This window comes from Selaginella moellendorffii, unplaced genomic scaffold (assembly GCF_000143415.4).
Source record: "Selaginella moellendorffii unplaced genomic scaffold, v1.0 SELMOscaffold_34, whole genome shotgun sequence".
Classification (NCBI taxonomy): domain Eukaryota; kingdom Viridiplantae; phylum Streptophyta; class Lycopodiopsida; order Selaginellales; family Selaginellaceae; genus Selaginella; species Selaginella moellendorffii.
The window spans coordinates 267,530-275,257 of NW_003314295.1; positions in this window are offsets into that span (position 1 = coordinate 267,530).

Here is a 7,728-nt window from a genome sequence, read left to right on the forward strand (position 1 = left end):
TCAACCAACCCACACACTTAAATAATCAAGTCCAAATGGGGATGCTCACGCGGATGGAACTACAACCCAGAACAGGAATGATAAATATTGCCACTATAGCAAGGAAATTCAACAAGTTTGTGAGACAGTCTAGCTGTGAAAGGCTCTGGATAACCCGTGAGCCTCTTTTGTAAACAATTTCATAGTCATATCCCATTAAGTAAATCGACCATCGCTGGAGACGACCTGAGAGTGATCCTGAGCCTTGAAGAGCCTTGAGCGCTTGGTGATCAGTTTCGATTTTGACTCGGGTGCCATGGACATAAGCACGGAAGTGTTTGAGTCCCTGTACTACAGCAAGACATTCCTTTTCCGAAATGGAGTAATTTTGCTCAGCTTTCTGCTATAATAAGCAATGGGATGTTCCGCATTGCCAATCTGTGCCAATATTGCTGATATGGCAAGTCTTGACGCATCGCACTGCAAAAGCTGCACAAGATGGATCAATACATTACCAGGCAACCACAATACCTGCAATCAGGATAAGATAATATAGGCTACTTGCACAGCTCCCGCTTTAGTTCTTCAAAGGCGTTCTGCTGCTTGGCACCCCAAGCCATCCGCTCCGACTGCTTTAGAAGCTTTGTCAGTGGCAAGGCCCTTTCTGCGATTTGTTGATAAATCTTCGATAATAGCCAGCCAGACCAAGAAAGGCTTTAATCTGCATCGAGACATTAGAGTTCCAAACACACGAAGGAGAACTCGTGTACCTACTTCTTTCCCTCAGGAATAGGAAACTCCTTCACTGCTGATATTTTCTCAGGATCCGGAGCAATTCCTTTGCCAGATACCACATGTCCAAGAAACTTAATTTCGCGCATGAAGAAGTGACATTTTTTTGGCTTAATCTTCAGACCTGCTGCTTTCAATCTATAAAATACCTTTCTGAGGTCTGTGATGTGGCTACATACTCCCCGAGAATAGACATTAACGTCGTCTATATAGACAAGTGACGATTCCCATCTGAGCGTACCGAGGACACGGTCAATAAGTCTTTGAAAAGTAGCACTCGTGTTACATAGCCCAAAAGGCATGCTTTTGAACTGGTACAAACCATCCCGGCATGTAAAAGCTGTCTTTTCCTTATCCTCTTCTCTCATAGGCACTTGCCAGAATCCAGAGGCTAGATCAATTGAGGAAAACACCTGCGTTACAACACATAAGTACCAGCATACCTCTCTCTCAGACATCTACCTGTGCACCAGCAAGCTGGTCGAGTGTATCATCTATTTGTGGTAGTGGATAAACATCACGCTTAGAAATGGAGTTCAACTTGCGATAATCAATGCAGAATCTGGTTGTGCCATCCTTCTTCTCGACGAGAACCACTGGCGATGCCCAGGGTGATGATGAAGGCTCAATTACGTCAGCATCTAACATTTTCTTAATCTCCTCGGAAACAATCTTCCACTGTTTGGGAGTTTCACGGTATGCATGCTGCTTGATAGGCTTGCTTGAGGAAGTATGGATCTCATGATGAAGCATATCAGTTTTGGTCAAGAGTTCCAGTACTAAAAATCTCCTGATACTGCCACAGCAACTCATCAAATTCAGAAACGAGATCCGTACCTGAGAGCATATCTCCAACTTTTAGTTCTCCTTTTATCCTCCCAAGGAATTTTAGAGCCTCCTCATCTAGTGGCAGCTTTTCTGAAGACATACAGCTCACTCCCCCAACATAATTTTTGAATGGTTCTCGCAATCCAAGAGCATCCAGACCATAAACAGCTGTATAGCACACAATGTCTGAGATATCTTCGCATGCTGCCTCGGCTATAGGATCACCCGACTTGACGTTCACCGTGGAGGTTGTCAAGTTTGCCATAAGGATGTCAGGCTTGTCCTTATATGCAGAACTAATTATTCCATTAGCTACTGACATGCCTCTCTAGAGTGCCTGATATGAGGACCACAAGTGATGAACGTTCCCTTGCAGCAACAAATAAAGAATTGTGTTGGGACAAATGCCTACATGTACTGGGCATGAATACATGCAGCATGGAACAAAACAAATTAAATCACAACCTGTGACATAGGAGGAATCGTAATGTCTGCGTCCGCTTTTAGTAGCACCACCTTTCGATCAACCAAAAATACTTTGTTTGCAATTGCCTCTGCAAAGAGCAACCACAGCTTGTGAGGCAACATCAATCTGGATGCCATGTTACCTTTGCATGGCTCCTTCCACAGATACATCCCTTGCTTGATTGGAGCAAATGTTTTAAACTCGGAAGTGCAACAAAAGGCTTTGTGTGAAGATTCAGGTTTAAGCAGACCCCCCAACTTCACAGGTCTGTGACCATTGGAGAAAGTGAGTTGCCTCTCCCTTATTTCAATCTTTGCACCTATAGCATCCATCCAATCAAGTCCCAATAGTGCTGCATTTGCACACGTGACTATACATGTCATCCTCACTGTTGTGTTCCCAACCTTCAAATCAAGGTTGACTAGACCTCAAGGTGTATATAGCTCATCATTGATCATGTGTATAAGTATGTGATGACAAGGGCATACCACCTTGGAGGCCTCTGTTACCCACTTTTCTAGCACTATTGTCTCATCATAGCTTGTGTCCACCATGGCCACCACTCTCTCAGAGAAATCTGAGTTCAACCATAGAGATAACAAATTGATTTTCTTTTGGTCCACCATATCATGACCACAACAAAATTTTGTGATTGTAGTGTAAGCAATCAAAGAGAACAACTTAAGAGACAGTCCATAGGGTTCAAATATAGAGGGAAAGGGCTCATGAATAAAAGTGCATCCCCTTTTTCAATGGGTCTTAGGATATTTGGGTTAAGCGTTCTAGGGTTTGAATAGTACTGGGTTGGGTGACCTCCCGGGAAATCCAAATTCAAGAGCTTACATTTGGTATCAGAGAAGTCTCGAGTCTGATTCTGTTGGTTAGTTTAGGGGAATCACATTTGAGATTAACATTTGGCAAGTTTAGTTTGCTTCTGGCTGGGCTAGACTCGAGGGGTAGGGTGTTAAGAGAGCAAGGCTCTCGGGAGAGATGCAGCTCTCAACTTCCATTCACGAAGGCGTGAATTTGCAAAGAAGCATGATGGATTGTAAATAACTAAAGAGAACGGCTTGAGAGACGGTCTATAGGGTTTAAATATAAAGGGAAAGAGCCCATGAATAAAAGTGCAACCCCTTTTCCAATTAGTTAATTAAATGTCCTTAGGTTTAAATAATACTGGGTCCCAAAAAGTCCAAATTCAAAAGCTTATATGTAGAAAGAAGGGTAAAGTATCCATTATTTGCGTCTGACCCTTGCACAAGCGCAAGCTCTAATTTAAATTCTCTTCCGAAGACTTTGCTTTAAGGGCCTCAACTTACCAGTTCAGGTCATTGTATCACTTCTCTAGGTCAGCAATGTAGGTACAATCATGTTGAATGTGGCCCTCTTTCCCAGAAGTGTAACAACCAATCCTTTTGCTAGGTCCCTTGTCCCTTTCCCCATCAGTAGGTGCCAACTGCTTGACACCACTACCTACCATGGAACCATTGGTATATCTGTTTTTTTGAGACCAGCTACCTCTCGAGAAAATCTCACCTCTTTTGGCATCATAGTAGTAGTCCTCTGGCTCTCCTGAGTCATCACTCTCTTGTATCTATGGCTGAGCAACACGTGTTGTAATTGCTTTGGGTTTCCACTTTTTTAATGCTTTTGCTGCCGCAGAAAGCAATTTGTCCATAGATCTCGTTTTTGCAGTGATCAGATAAGGCTGCAAATCCTCACGAAAGCCTCAATAAAAAGCTTGCTTCGCCATCCTTTCTACCTTTTCAATGTCATTAGAGATATATGTGGCAGCCCGTCATAGAACAGCCCAATATTGCTGCACAATTTTGCCCTTTTGATAATTTCTTGTATTGATAAGTTCAAAGGCTCTATCCTCTAGATCCCCAATGATGAAGAGCCTCTTGGCCAAAGCTATGGCCTCATTCCATAATGTGTGATAAACATTCTTTGTGCCTCTCTTGAGAAAGCTATAGAGTGAATGCCTTGCATAGTGAGGGTATGTGCGGAAAAAGATAAAAATTGTGGCCCAAGAAATGATGGAATGGATGGAATGGAGGCCATATTATGGTGGATGATACAGAAGAGGACTATGTGTGATCTGATGTCGCAATTGGAAGTAGTAGCTAATATTGGGATTTGATGTAGAGTGTAAGATGAAATGGCCAAATGCTGCTGGAAGCATGTGGAGTGAGAAAATTTGTTTGCTCCACTGATGAGTGGCTGGATGCTTGTTCTATGTAGGCCCAATTGATTGAAGAAAAGAGCTAGAATGTCTCTAGATTTACTGCAAGTCTCATACTGTGATGGTTTAAATTGTATATTTTGTCTCTAACGTCCAAAAAATTTGATTTTTGTTGCATTATATTGTTGAAAGTCTTCTCAATAGAGTGATGTTGGAAGATCCTAAGTACCATGTATATATGGTGTGGAAATAATGAAAAACAGAGAGTCGGTATTTGTGATGATGGAATGCAATAATTATAAAAGTGAATAGAGTAATGATTTGTGAATATAAATGAATGGGAATGAAGAGGAGAATGTGTTCCCAAAAGTGATAGAGACAAGAACCTGGGAACCAAGAGGAAAGGCCGGAAGATGAACAAGCTCCTAGACAAGTGGAGTTAAGGCCACCTTGAGGCTAGAATCTAAGCTTGAGCTTGTGTTGGCAAGAGGATATGGCCTAGAAGGACATGAGAAACAAGTGAAAACAAAGAAGAAATAAAAAGAAAGTTAAAAGCTCAAAGAGAGGAGAAAATTCACTGCTAGTGAAGAAGGTAAGTCAAGCTTTTCTTAAGTGTTGTTGTGAAGGAGCTCCCCTTTGGAGGGCAAAAGAAATCCTAGAGAAGGCCTTGGATTCCATAGAAAGTTAAGCTGAAGTTAGGCATGATGATCTAAAGCTTGTGGTGTCGAGAGAATTCGAGACCACAAGAGATATTGATATAAGACTTGGAGTATGGTGTCTAGTTGTGCTGGCTGCTCCTGGATGGAGAATGTTGATGCTGTTGAAGAGGAGAAACTCACACTAAGTGTTTGTAGAAGTCTAGTGGGCAAAAAAAGTGTTAATGCTTGGGAAAGCTACCACAAAATCGAATGAATTTTGTGGCTATGGTCGGGTTGGACCATTAGAATGAAAGAAATATAAAGAAGTATGAGATAAAAGGGAGAAGCTTTAAAATCACACTTGGTATTATTGCATTGCAACTAATTTATACCAAGGATGAAGTCAAAAGCTTGACTTAGCACCAATTTGAATTTCAAGCTTGAGATCTCCTACACCTACAGTTAAGTCAGCCTCATGCTATGTATATGCATGTGTATAGTTGTTGTCATAAAAATAAAAATTGGCTCTATAGCAAAATTGAACTATAGTTGACAGTGTGTGGCAATAGGTTGAGCAATAGAAGATAAACTTAAGCCTATAATAATCAATATGAAGAGAATAATAAAAAACCTTTTGTTATAAAAATGAGTTCAGAAAGTAAACATTGGATGAATTAGTGCTTGTAAGACATAAATCCCTAAGCTCTAAAGTGGGGCCGAAAGAATGCCACATGATAGTGGCCAAAGTGGAATTTCAACGAGTGTAACATGTTTGGACTAAAAGCTCTAACTCAAAAAGTTAAGAGCAGGAGTGGAACTCCTAACTAATTGCTTAAAGAACGAGTATAAAGTAATCAATAAGTGAGTCTCTAGAAAGGGATACAAGATGGACACACAGTTGAATAATCAAACTCAGTTGATGGTAGTATTCATAGCTTGTGATATAGCTCCTCTTGTTTTTGTTACAAATCTTCATATTGAATAGAGTTTTTTCATGGGAATCTTAGGGATGATATATACCATTGGTTTAATCACTATATAGTGATTACCACTTATCATTCTTAAAATGATGCTTGCCATTTATGTGAGTTTCCCATGTGTTTTTAAGGGATAGCATTGCAATGGGACAATAGTTTAAGTGTAACCACTCATGCAAATTGGAGCTTTCTCTTGAATTTTTTCAAATGTGCATTTATGTATGCTAATGATTATGATGATACCTTCCAACAATTATATTGTCTTTATCAATGGCCGCCTAAATTAATAATACAATTTAGCATTCGCTTCTAAAGTTTCTTGTTTTGTGTGGAGCCAAATATGTTAGGAGGGAGCAAGTTAAGAATGTTGTGGCTGGAGCAAGTGCATGCAAAAGTCCCACAAGATTTTGACAAAGTGTTGTGTTGATAATACTCTTTATTTGGTACAATATTGTGAAATATCATCTCTTCCACTTCTCATTACATGTTCTTTAGCTCCACTTTCTATTGATTATAGCTATGATGTCCACTATTGGGCATATGATGAGGTTGGTCACACATATCAACATTGTTAGCATTTTCTAGATTAACATCCTCCATTTCCTAACTGGAGGCTTTGGCATCAATATTAGTGTTGTTGCAATAAAAGGTTTATGTAAGTAACTAAAGAGAACGACTTGAGATACTATCCATAGGGTTCAAATATACAAGGAAAGGGCCTATAAAAAAGAGTACACCCGTTTTTCCCATTGGTTAAGGGTTTTGGGATATTTAAGGTTAAGCATCTTTGCATTTGAGTAGTATTAGGTTGGGTGACCTCTCGAAAAGTCCAAATTCAAAATTTTATATTTAGTATTAGAGAGGTCTTGAGTCCAACTTTATTGGTTGGCTAAGGGAATTATACCACATGTTGAGATTGATATCTGGTAGGTTCAATTTGCCTTCGACTGGGGTCGACCCGAGGGGTAGGGTGTTAAAAGAGCAAGGTTCTCAAGAGACCTACAACTTTTATCTTCTGTTCACGAGAGCATGAACTTGTAGGAAAGCGTGATGGATTATAAGCAACCAAAAAGAATGATTAAAGAGATAATCCATAATGATTTAAATATAAAGGGAAAAGGCCTATAAAAAAGAGTGCAAAGGTTTTGAGATATTTAGGATTAAGCATTTTTGAGTTTGAGTAGTACTAGGTTGGATGACCTCTCGAAAAGTCCAAATTTAGGAGCTTACAATCTGAATATTAAGATTCTTCTAAAAAATGAGGAATTAGGTGAATAATGGAGGGTCTTTATATAAATAAATCAATGATCCTTTCATCCTTCTTTCTTGAGTACCATCAAGGGGTTCACTTAACACTATAAGCAATTAAATTTTTCATTCTACTTTAATCACTTAATTATGCCTTTAACTAGTCTCATGTATAACCTCCATAAATCCTCATCCTAACTTAGGGCACTTGCTAACCCCATGCGTGTTCTTATAACTACACCACCACCTAGTACTCTTTTTATCTTTTGCCACTAAATTGCCTTATTGCAACTAGAGAAAATTCCCACTCCCACTTTTATTCATACTCCTACTCCTCTTCCTACTCCCACTCCTACTCCCTTATTGCAGCTATGGGCATCTTGAGAGAGGGAGAGGGAATATTTTAATTCTCAAAATATTCATATAAAAACCACAAATATCAAAGGTTTTGCATTTTGTGTCTTAAGCTAAAGTATGAAGAGAGAGAGAGCTTAGGACATGAACAGAGCCATAGAGAGGAGGAGGATCAAGATGTCATACCTTAACATGGTAAACCCAGTATAACACATATCTTCTTTCTTTCTGGAGCATTTCTTGATTGATGGAAAGGATCTA